We start from the raw sequence: 12,674 nt of genomic DNA on the forward strand, positions 1-12,674 counted from the left end.
ACTGTGCGTTAACTCGTTGGAAAACCCAGCAATTAATGGGGCCGGATTCAATAGTCAATAAAAGTTGGAAAACACTTTTGGCATGTCATACTGAAGGTTTTAATTTTTTCATTTAGTAACAAACCATTTTGAAGTTACTGACACAGGTTTTCTTTAACACAAACTGAGTTAATTACAAATGGCAACAGGGAGAATGAAGGAACCTCCCATGAAACTCGGAGTTCTTCAAGGAGCATAGTTGTCATTGCAAAGCTTATATAAGAACGCAAGTATTCTTCCTTTTGGTAGTCTAATGTCAGTGTTTTTGTTTTACTTCATATTCGGTCTTGCGGACAGAGTGGTGCAAATAATAAATTTTAGCTCTCACTGACACAAAGACTCGTTTTTCATCTGGGTATGACAACACCCTTCAGCCAATCATTTAACTCTATGCTAGATGTCGCTTATGAAATTATTTTGTTTATTTATATCGTCTTCTTTTGCTCCTATCTTGTTTGAATATGGGTTCTTTGGTATCTGTTTTCCTTGCTTTCTTGTTAAAATATTTATACAAATCCTTAAATTTTTTTGTTTTTAAATAGTTTTTAACCCTCAATATTAATTAGAAAACAATTCGTCGAGGCGAGGAATACAAAATTTGTTTTATGGCAACATAAACGCAAAGTTTTATGCAAATTAACCATTGCAATGGTCTGTTTTAAAGGACAAAAATTCGATTTTCTGAGCCCGAAAATAAAATACAGAAAAAAATAGCTGGTTTGATGAGGGCCTTTTTTTCTCGAGTCTCTTGCGGTGACACCAGATCAAAAGACACGCTGGCTCTCAAGGCCATAACTTACCAATAATATTGCACTCACTTTGAGAAGCTCTTTTCGGGTGTAGATACCGCAAGTTCTAGGCAAAGCACAGAGTGGAAAACAAAAGAAAAAAAAAAAGAAATACAAAAAAAGGAAAGAAATGGAAATACTATTTTCAATCAGGTACTTTAAAGGGAATTGTGTGAAAATACGAATTGGTTTCGTCTGAAATGAATAGTTGAAAAACTTAGTTTCAAGGTTTGGTTTGAAAGAATCGTAGCTCATAACTTTCCTCAATTATAAACTATTGTATTCAAAACATTATATTGCGGTTACCAATTCAAAATGACACTTATTTTTTTACTCATCATAAAACTGTGAAAAAGTGATGTGCGTAATTTTTTCCGCACCCCTAATTTCCGCCCAAACCTTACATTAAAACCTCCCATGTAAAACCAATTGGCGCAAAGAACGTGATGGGTTCCTGTATTGAGAGATATTAGCCGTATTGAAGTTGGTTGAGTTATAGTGTTTTCAAAAGCATTGTGTTGGAATAGTTTTAAGTACATATTAATTTGTCAAGATTCAAATTCAAATTATTTGAAAGGAAATTTAGTCCCCTTTTATTGAAAATCGAAATCCAAAAATGCGAAAAAATGGACCCACTAGCTACGGAACTAGCTGCGATGGAAGTTTGACGCCTCCTTCCCTTAGGAGAGACCATCCGAGCAAGACAGACGTTTTGAAACGGTGGGGAGCGCCTATCAGCAGCTGCGAGCAATTTCCTTTCTTACCGATGATGGCAAATTGGAGGTTTGATGTGAGTTTTAATTGATTAAAATCTGTATTAATCATAGCCATCGCTAGAGTAATGTTTCGTTTGTTGTTGTTAACCTAGTTTTAATAATCTCGATTCGGGACAATGTTGGGACGTTTCCTGTTAATTTCTGCCGACTTTTTGTAACTTGTTCCAGAAAGCTTCTGCGGTGGCCACTCGACCACTTAGAAGTCTTGTGTTACTGTAAGGCGATAAGCGTCCCGTTGTAAGTTTTATTTGTATTATTTAAGTGTAGTCATGAGAGGAGGATATATATTTTTTTCATAAAATTATAAAACCATAGTTGTGTCTAATTCAGTTGCCCTTGTGTAAGGGCTAGGAGCTGTCCCTTTAGGTAGGCCTATAAGACGATAACACCTGGCAGTTACCGATGAATATTGTCGTCGAAGAATTCGCGACAACTACAAACTACATAAAGGCAGTGTCCTCATCTGGCATGAGAGCTCAGTCATGTTACGGAACATCAGATACTCTAAGTAATAGTGCATTAAAAGCAAGATAGAGACACAAAAGATTATTATAAATAATTATACTGATAATAATTTCAAAGGATTATAGTGATTCTGTTATGAAAAACCTCCCTCAGTCGATTGTCTTGTGCATAAACCGTTAAAAATTCCACTGTAACGAATGATTTTATCTGGTAAACTAGCGATGAAGACCGGTTCGAATTACATGTCTGAGCGTGTGTGTGTGTGTGTGTGTGTGTGTATAGTCCAGTATCTCTAATAAGCGAGCTCTCAGGTATACACAAAAGCTATAACTACCTCATTATGCCATTAACCAGTGGACACTGGATAAACCGTTTAAGCCGGAAAATTTCTCAGAATGAAAACCCAAGGCTTACTGCACTTACCAGTGATATTCACATGTTTATTGCGTTCACGTGTTATTCCTCATATGTCTGTTTAATTTATTATATATATATATATATATATATATATATATATATATATATATATATATATATATATATATATTAAATGATTATTTATTGTCCTCATTAATAGGACCTATTCAGGTACACTGATATTTTTTTAACTCCATTATCTTTCTCTCCTGGGTTTCATATTGATAAAGCCATATCATATTATTGTTTAAAAATCCATATATTTTGTTATAAGAAAACTTTTTTTTCGATACCCATTCCCCACTGTTTTTGCCATGCTGGGTATGAGTGGGTATTATTTTACCAGTTCCATCTCCATTGTTGTCCAGCTTTCTTCTGAAACACAAGCACTATAGAGACAACTAAATAGTTTTGAATTCTTACTAACCCATTCCCCTACCCCAAACCTCCATAAATACAGGTAAAATAAACTTGACTGACCATCATCAAGATTAAGGTCTCAAGGATCATTATCCAAGAAAGATGTTCCCCTCTTGAAAGTCCTTCCTCAGCAAAAGACGTCTTTCCTTCTTCGCTTACGTACATTGACTTATCAACCACAACCTGCCAACGAAGTCTTTCTTCGCACCTTTGACCGTGTCGTTAAAATCGTTCGAGTGACGACTCTTTAAAGAAGACCTCCGATCTATTGGACTAAATTCCTTTCTCGTATAAAAATCTAAAGTTTACGATTTTGATGATTTACTGAATGTTATTTGAAAAGGTCATAAGAAAGTAATGTTCTCTTATTTTCGCTCCACTGAATATTTCTTTTCTTTCTGTTAAGTGGAACTGTTTTGCATCTTCTATTCCTGTGGCGTAATATCCATTGCAAACCGACTTGTTAATGAAAAACGCACTGTCCTACAAAATACCTCAATAAAAAGGAAATAATATTCATGAAATATTCGTTGTTCTACTCACTAAGTCATTGGTATTAACTTATCGTATAAATAAATTAATGAGAGTTTTAAACGTTTCTTTCATTACTTATAAGCTCTTGGGTCCACCTCATAAAAAGGATTTATAGTTCCCTAAGACGTAGATGTTAGAAAAATGCTACGAGCACAAACATAATAGAATGATTCCTCTGTGAATTTTGTTCCAAATGCAATTAATCTGAGCTACTAATGCGCTTGTGGCTAGAAGTAACGAGAGAGAGAGAGAGAGAGAGAGAGAGAGAGAGAGAGAGAGAGAGAGAGAGAGACTTCAAGTTGGACAAAAAAGGTTCCGCCTCATCTTTCGATGCTCAAGCATTTTCAGTTTTTATGTACACTCAGAAGACTCTGTATCTAGACAAAGAAATTGGTGTTGCAATGCCAGTTGAATTGATATTGGATGCATTTGCAATTGGATTCAATCTGACTTGCTCTCATTTGCACGTTCCTCTGCAAAGGTTCCTCTGGGATAAAACGTTCGGGAACCTCTGCTGTCTTCTTCATAATACCGATATTGCAAGTTCTGTTTCACTACAAAGCCTCTCTCTCTCTCTCTCTCTCTCTCTCTCTCTCTCTCTCTCTCTCTCTCTCTCTCTCTCTCGTACATACAAGGGTATTCGATTGAAATTGAACTGGTATTTAAATGTTTTAAAAGAATATGGTCCAGTGTCTAGTAGTTTACGATTTTTTTTATTACCATTATTTATATTCCATTTCCTAGTTATGCTTATGAAGTTTTATAAGAGGGAACTTCACTTCACAGAAATGCATCAGGTCGTCATTAGAATTCGAATAAAGGTCACCACCGCACTCCCACAGCTCCAGTCTCTCTCTCTCTCTCTCTCTCTCTCTCTCTCTCTCTCTCTCTCTCTCTCTCTCTCTCCAGCAAACAATATCGAGTTCTCTATGTTCCCCGTGGGAGGTAAAGAGAGAAGCAGATCCATGTTAAGGGGGAAATGTCTCATCATCGATAACTGGGTCACAGTCAGAGTATTTACATTGCACGCTGAGCTTCGCCAGATCTCTTGAATCCTGTCTGGACTCTGGAGGGACACTGTCGTTGCATGAATCCATGAGGCAGATAACCCTAACCCTTGAGACCACTCAATTTTTTTTTCTTACTTCCATTCATTATATAGCGGGAGTGCCTAAAAAACACAAAGTAAAACTGATAAGCACAAGAAGGACGAAAATCTATAGAAAGAAACACGTACATTACGTTGCAGCCGGACTCGTATGTTAGGAAAATATAAAAAGAAAAAGGACGGAGTATGCATGAGGGTTTAGTTATTTCTATAACAGTTTTAGCCAGAGTTACGACTACTTTATGACTTCTTTCATCCATAAAGTAAACTTGATTGTGATTATATGGTTAAAGAGTAACTGTCCAGTTTTAGTTCTACTTGATGTATGTTTTATCAACATTTCATAAAGGATCAACAAGATTTCTATGAGATGTTTCATTGTTTGTTACTTAAATTGATGGAATCGGAGTGACACATTTAGTATAACTCTAGGGATTCTGGTAATTGTTTTAATGGAAAAATAGAAATTGCACAAAAGAGATTTGTTACCAATCGGATCCATTAATTTTATTTAAGAGTATTAATAATTAACATGAAGAAACTTGATACTACAAAAAAATTACTTTTGAAACATAATCTGACTTTAGTAAATAAACCTTCGATATATGACTCACGATAAAAACCATAACCTTTTATTAATTTGCATTCCTTTTGGGCAACAGATCTGGCTTATTAAAACGATCTAATAATTACTTGTGGTGTGCCAGAACTGTTACTTTATTCCCCAGTAACAACACTTTGGAATTAACTAAGCTTGATACTACAGCAAAACTTTCTTATCTACAGTAGCCATTAAATATCATTGCTACCCTTTGTCTTAAATATCCTTCAAATTTCTTCATAAGACAGGCACCTGTTCTACCCTCCTGACTAGCATCAGTCACTAGTGTGAAATATTCACTGAAATCCGGTAATTTCAGGACCGGGGGATTCGTTAATGCATCCTTAACTTTCTGAAAAGCTACCTTTTGCGTTTCTCCCCAAGAAAATTAAATATCCTCCAGCAACACATACGTTAAAGGAGCTGCCAAGATAAAAAAAAAAAAAAAAAAAGAACTTTCACATACCTTCTGAAAAACCCCGCCATTCTTTGTCTTAGAGACGGGAAAATCTGCTATTGCTTTGACTTTATCGTCGTTTACTCTAACTCCCTCTTTAGATATGATATGATCTAAATATGCAATCTGCTTCTTCAAGAAGTCACACTTGGCTAACTATGAACTTCCTTAAGCACTTCCATGGGATGCTCAATCAATATGTCATCAATATACACAAAGACTTTCTTGCCTAATACCCCATGCAAAACTATGTTTACCAATCTCGTAAAAGTCATAGGACTACCTGATAAAACAAAAGGCTTCCACGTAAACTCGAAATGCCTCTTGGGCAATGAGAATTAGGTAGAATTCCGGCTACCCTCACTTAGAGGAACCTGTAAAAATCCCTGTATAAGGTCTATTGAAAAATACATCCTACGTCCCCCAATTTCCATAAAAAGGTTGGGTATGCGGGGCGACCGGATAATTGTCAGGAATTGTTTTCTCAATTTCAGGAAATCTGCACATACTATGATTGAACCATCCTTTTTAGGCACCGCCAACAAAGGGAAGTTGTATGGGGACACACTGGTTCTAGTAATTCCTTCCTCATCCATTTACTAATCCCTTTCTCTACCTGTTCGTTGATTTTGTAGAGTATGCGGTATGCAGGAATAAAAATGGGGGTTTTCACCTCTTCTAGATTCACCATATGTTCTAAAACCTAACTCAGCCCTAACTTCAGACAAAACTTCGCATTAAGCGTCCATGTGTTCCTTCTAGTCTGCAATAGCTAAATTATCCTTAAAGATTTTCCTCTTCATTTGCATTTTTGGCCTCTGATAACTCAGTTTGCCTCCTACAATAGCCACTGAAGCACTATCCCCTCTCTAATCCTGGAGGTGTACCGCATAAGTATTCTTCTGATACTTCCTAACTGTATCATTACAATTCAATAATTCCACCTATATAACACCTGTGTTCAATAACTTGCTTACCGACACAAAGCTAATGACACCTTTTAATATTTCGCAACCCTCAATTATACACACCTCTTTGGGCATTTTCACTTCCCTCAACATGAATTTTACCATAGTCACTGTACCTGGATTTAAACTAACAGCCTCTGATAAAACCCCTTTTAATACACGACCATCATACAGAGCACAATCATGTGACTGGTCAGTCACTATGTTCCACATTCACATGAATATCGCTCATATTTATATAAGTATCCGCATACCATCAACCATAACCCCCATGTTAAGTATCAGTACTACCATTGTTATCAATATCACCATTATTCACCATACCACAATTATTATCAACATTATTATCGTCAATATCACCATTATATTACCATATGACCATTATTATTACCATATGACCATTATTATCATCAATATCACCAATATTATCAACAATATCACTAAATATTACTACCAGTATCACCTGTATCACCACCAATATCACCACCGGTATCACCAATATCACCATTATTATCACCAATATCACTGCCAATATTGCCACCAGTATCATCCATATTAACCTCAGTATCCTTATTTATCTGTTCCACGTACATTCACATAAGGAATATAATCACCTGGTATCCCAACCGATATGCCACCAACACCTGTATAGACTGATATCCAGTGTCTCCTACATGCATGATGGTCCAGCAAAAGTCTGTTGCCCAACGCAAAATCTTCTGTCACCGTACTCTTATAAAACCTATGTTATTTAATCTATGGGCTTGCACATCACATACCGTCTCTGTTGAGGGTTTCAAAGGATATTGGGAGAAATGCTGTGATATAGATCATGGTCCATTAAATTAAATGACGCTCCCCTATCAATAACAATTGGGATCTTCACATCCCCCACTGTCCCTTATATTATTACCTGGGGCTCTAGAATCTAGTTCATGATGTTATGTAATTTCGTGGAAATTTCATATAGATTTTTGCCACTGTGGTTTTTTGAATTATTATGACCCATTATATACAAGAATTGTGTTTGGCAGTTTTTTGGATGCCATCTTGGAATAACGGCGGTCATCTTGAATTTTCGGCATAAAATATGGATATTTTATCCATTTCTGTAAATTCTAAGCCATTTAAACATTATATTTTGTTTAATTGTTAACGCAAATGATGACTAAGATGTTTTATCATGAAATAAAGTCATGGCATTCAGCATTTTGAATGATAGATCATATACAAAATTTCTTCTTTTTTTGTTTTTTTCTAATTGCGATGTCTTGGGAAAACAGTCGAAGGAACCGGACTTGATGAGTCGAAAGTGACTTGTATGGTACAGCTGTTGTCAGCCAAATACTGAGCTGGAATCACTTCAGTTGAGCAGTTAGATGTCACCAAATTTCGTTGCAGGTATTTTCATATCTGTACTTTTGAGGCATTCTTTGAGGAACATCCAGAAATCTACCCTGCAATGAAAGATGTAGCTGTGATCTTCTCAGATGCATGCAAAACGCAGAGTGACATTGGCAAATGTCAATATGCTTTTGTGCAAAAGATTCATGAGATCAAGCTATTAAAACTGATACGTGATTTTGACTGAAAATGCCAGAATTAGCCAATGTTTAGGTGGGCCCTGATGTATATGCAGCAAGTTGAGAATCTTTTGTTGTTCCAAAGTAGCATGCGATGTGACATGTGGGACGTCCAATTGGCATCACTGGAAAATATGTGTGTATTTGGTTTTTTGCATAGAATAGAATGGACTATGCAATGCATATTCCTGAGTTGACCAGGCCCAAGAGCATGTTAGCAAAACACAAAGCAGATGGAGGAATCGACAGGATCACCACCAGTCCAGAAACCCTGCACAAATGTTGACTGAGTACAACTGAGCTTTCACGTTTGTCCAAGGAAACTGAAAAAATTTTGGGTTAGGCATCTGATGTTGCAACTCAGCACCATGATCTGTCAGACAAAACTTCAGAAGCAGGAGAAACAAGTACACTGCCTAAAGGAAGTTCAGTGTAAACTGGCTCAGAACATAAGCTTGTACGCCTTACTAAAAACATCATCATCAAGGAAGATGTGCCGGAAAATATTCTTGCCATAATGGAACGCTGTTCATCTGCATATCAGAAGTTTGTGAACGAATAAATTTGCAGTGATCAGAACCTCTGGAGAAAGATGACATCTAGACTGGAACGACAATAACAAATCCAATTTTACAAAAATTGGAGGATAACAAGCTACTTTGAAAGCTTCAAAATCATTGATGTCAAGGCTTCTGATCCTGATCCAATCATCCACATATGTTGACTTGAAGGAAGCTATCAGCACATACGAGTTTTCCCCAATCATTCACATGCTGATGGCACCAGATGGCTTGTTGCATTCATGCCACGACCAATCACAGCTCATTCACCATCTGGAGAACCATGGATCAGCTGAAAATGGCCAAGCTGATGCACCTCTACTGGATGACTTACCACTTGATAGAGCTTCTGTTATCATTGATGCTATGACAATAGTTCATAGGATGGCCGTTTTCAATGACAAAATATCATGTGGAGACCTGGCAGAGCATTTTGTCAATGCCAATAACTACAATACAAAAGTCGCTCTTACTCGAAGTACTACTTGGTGTTTGACCAATGCCATTCCTCACTGAAAGAGAAAACAAGACAGCATCACAGTAGAGCCTAGCTTTTCAGGTGAACAGAATACAAAGTCTACATAAACACAAATATTAAAGATCTCAACAAGATCCTCGGTAGTATCGAAAAGAAGGAGCCTCTGACAATATTCTTGGCCCAACAGACTGTTGTCAGCTGCATAGCAGACATAACCACTATCACTTGTCAAGGCATCCAGTCCAACACATCTGGCAGTTGTCTTGCTGCCAAGCATGACAAAGCGGATACGTTACTGATATACTAAGCCAGTGAAGCATGCAAACTTCGACTTACAGTTCACATCTACTCCCAGGATACAGATATGCTGATACTTGCCATACCCAATTTGGCAGTCTTAGGCGAGGATGCAGCTACAATAATGGGCACTGGAACCAATAGACGTATACTGCCTTTGTTGCCTATCCAAAATGCACTTGGTGAGGAACGTGCTCAAGCCTTAATGGGATTCCATAAGCGGGTACAACATAACTGGAAGGATATTTGGCAGAGCAAAACTTTATGGTGGAAGGCGTTTATGGACTGTGATGATGATATTGTTGGTGCACTTGCTCATCTGGGACAGAAAATTGAACCATCCTGTGAAGTGATGGATCATTGTGAAGCATTCATCTGCAAGTTATTCGGTCCAAAGAACGTAGATATTAGTCAAGCTGCGGCATTCAGATGGTTTCATTCTTGTGGACTCGACACCAAACGAGGAATCAAGAAGCTGCCCCCAACACAAGGGTCACTGCATGAGCACATTTAGGATAGTACATCAGTGACACTTCGGGACATTTCGTTCCCATGATAAGCAGAATACCTCTGGCACCAGATTCCACCTTACAGTTGGTTTGGTGTAAATGCACAAAGAGTCAATTTAGTGGGTGATGTTCCTGCCGTGGAAACCAAATGCCCTGCACAGAATTGCGCAAGTGTGATCCAGATGAATGTAAAAATTTGGCTGATGTGGACAAAGCTAGTGACGAATCTTTCACTGAATGAAAATCAGACTTAACATGAACTTGTCTCAGGAACATACGATATTGCTGTTCTTTTATTTAAACATCAAAGTGTCTCATTTTTGCAACAGAGGTAAAAAAATCCCAAAAGTGACTAATATGATGGCAAGTAAAAGTATTATATAAACGTATTTTACAATAATATCTTCTCACAGAATGTGACTTATGATAAAATAATAAGAAAAATACTGTTTTACTCCATTGTATTGCTATGCACAAATATAGGGTACATCACACTTCACACTAAAATTAAACAATCAAACAGGTTCGATACTTGTGCAATTTGCAGCAAAAAAATTTCGTTTTTGGCGCGCTACCCACTCGATCTTCCTTAACAAGCTAAAAAATGTCAAAAGGACCACAAATATATTTTTCATGCCCTAGTACTCTATGCTATCACAAAAAAAAAAAAACACTTTGGCAAAAATCTATATGAATTTTCTACGAGAGCCAAAAATGTGACATAGCAGCATGTACTAATCCCCCATGAGACCAGAATGGCTTGTACAAATCATCTGTACCATTTTTGTTGATTGGCTTTCCAAAAATTTTGCAGATGTCTTGCAATTGAAGCAACACAATGCTTTTGCACACAATCAGGAAGAAAGGAAATTAATCCCCTTTGTGTTTGACTCTTAGACCAGTCCCGTTAAAAAGTGTGATATCCACTGTGGCAACTTTGGACATGTGTTTCTAAAAACATTAGAATAAATCAGTTCCTCATCTGATTATGTTCAATCTTTTCATCAAAGCTATCTACAATGGCGTCCGGGACATCGCATAGAAGCCGGGAAAAATGCAATATGCTTTACAAGTTATCAAAGAGATCTTATTACCATTTACCCATGCCACCAATTTCTAAATGTCTGTACCCATTCTCCCGCTGCGCCAAAAACCTGAGAGCTATGCTCAACCATTTTCCTCGACCTTTCTAATTTTGTAAAAACCTCTCAGATCTCACATCATATCCCCAGTGCTCCTTTGTTCCATAGCTGTCCCCACAAACGCTTGTAGTTCGGTTCATGTCCGGCATTTCGTATACTGAAAATTACGTCAGTAATGATCCAAGTCCCCTTTATCAAAATCCAACAAGGCTTTTGCCTCTGTGAATGCCTCCACATCACTTTTAATTCCCTTGGCGTCTAAAAAAGAACACCATCACAATATCCTGAAAAGGACGAAGACCTGCTGCAACATTAGTGACTTTATGCAGCAGAGTGTGATCCCTATTGTTTCCTTCCGCCATTTTGTCTATCTTAGAAAAATCCTTAGTATTTAGAATTTGAAACGACCTCAATAACATCAATAATATTTCCCAAGTTTCCCTCACAAATCACCAACAGCAGCAAAAAGTATACCAGTCCACTAACACGTAAATGTTTTTAAAAGTTAAGGTTTCCACATCCTACAGGAAGGAAAACCACACTCACTTTCACGGTCAAGTTACCAGCTGATCAAAATCTGGGTCAGTGGGGCAGTGAAAGACTGGAGAGAGAGAGAGAGAAGACGGAGAGAGAGAGAGAGAGAGAGAGAGAGAATGACTGAAGGAGTTATCTATTTCCCTCCCTTTTCGTTACCAACCAAGAGCTTTTGCGGACTTTCCAAAACCTTGGGAGATCATTAGCCTAAACATTAGTCGATATCGACCTAATTCCTTGGATTCACCAACACACACTCACATAAAATAAATTAAACGGTCGGAGCCATATATTCCTTTTTATGGATTAATCCATTATAGATGCAGTTCCAATTGAATGCCTCATAATCATAAAAAAATAAACCATACATTCTGCTCCCATAAAAAAAAAAAACTATGCTTGGCTATTAAAATTAAACTTCCATACAGACCCTTTAATTCCGCAAATAAAAGGAAATACAAAAGCGAGAAAATGTGTTATCACAATGCAATAAAAAAAAAAAAAAAATACTACAAACTTCCGCCTTCATAAAGGAACAGCATGAGGACACTAAACACACTGAGGCTGACTATTCACTGCATTAGCGTGCTTATCTACTCACACATGCGATCGCCTATTTCTATAAACTCACGATGACTATCTTTGTAAGCGCTATTGATCACCTCGAATATCTCATCTCTAATTCCCGGGTAATTACAGTAACCATATTGTATGTATAACACACGTCTATTAACCCACACTTTGAAACACCACTGCCTAGAAGGCTGTGTTCTCGGTGTGAACATATCTGCTGACTACAGCCCAAAAAACACATGTCGGCGACAGAGTGGCAATTGAATAAAACCTAACAATAATCGCTTTTACTAACATCTATATGATTTCCTAAATCCTATGCACTCAACTATAGTCCATTCACATAAGGTAGATTCTTGTGCCTATGAGACGTTTGTTTGGCGGCCTCTGATTGGCTGGTACTTGGAGGTAGGCCACTCGCCTCA

This window comes from Macrobrachium nipponense, chromosome 34, assembly GCF_015104395.2.
Source record: "Macrobrachium nipponense isolate FS-2020 chromosome 34, ASM1510439v2, whole genome shotgun sequence".
NCBI classification, from domain to species: Eukaryota; Metazoa; Arthropoda; class Malacostraca; order Decapoda; family Palaemonidae; genus Macrobrachium; species Macrobrachium nipponense.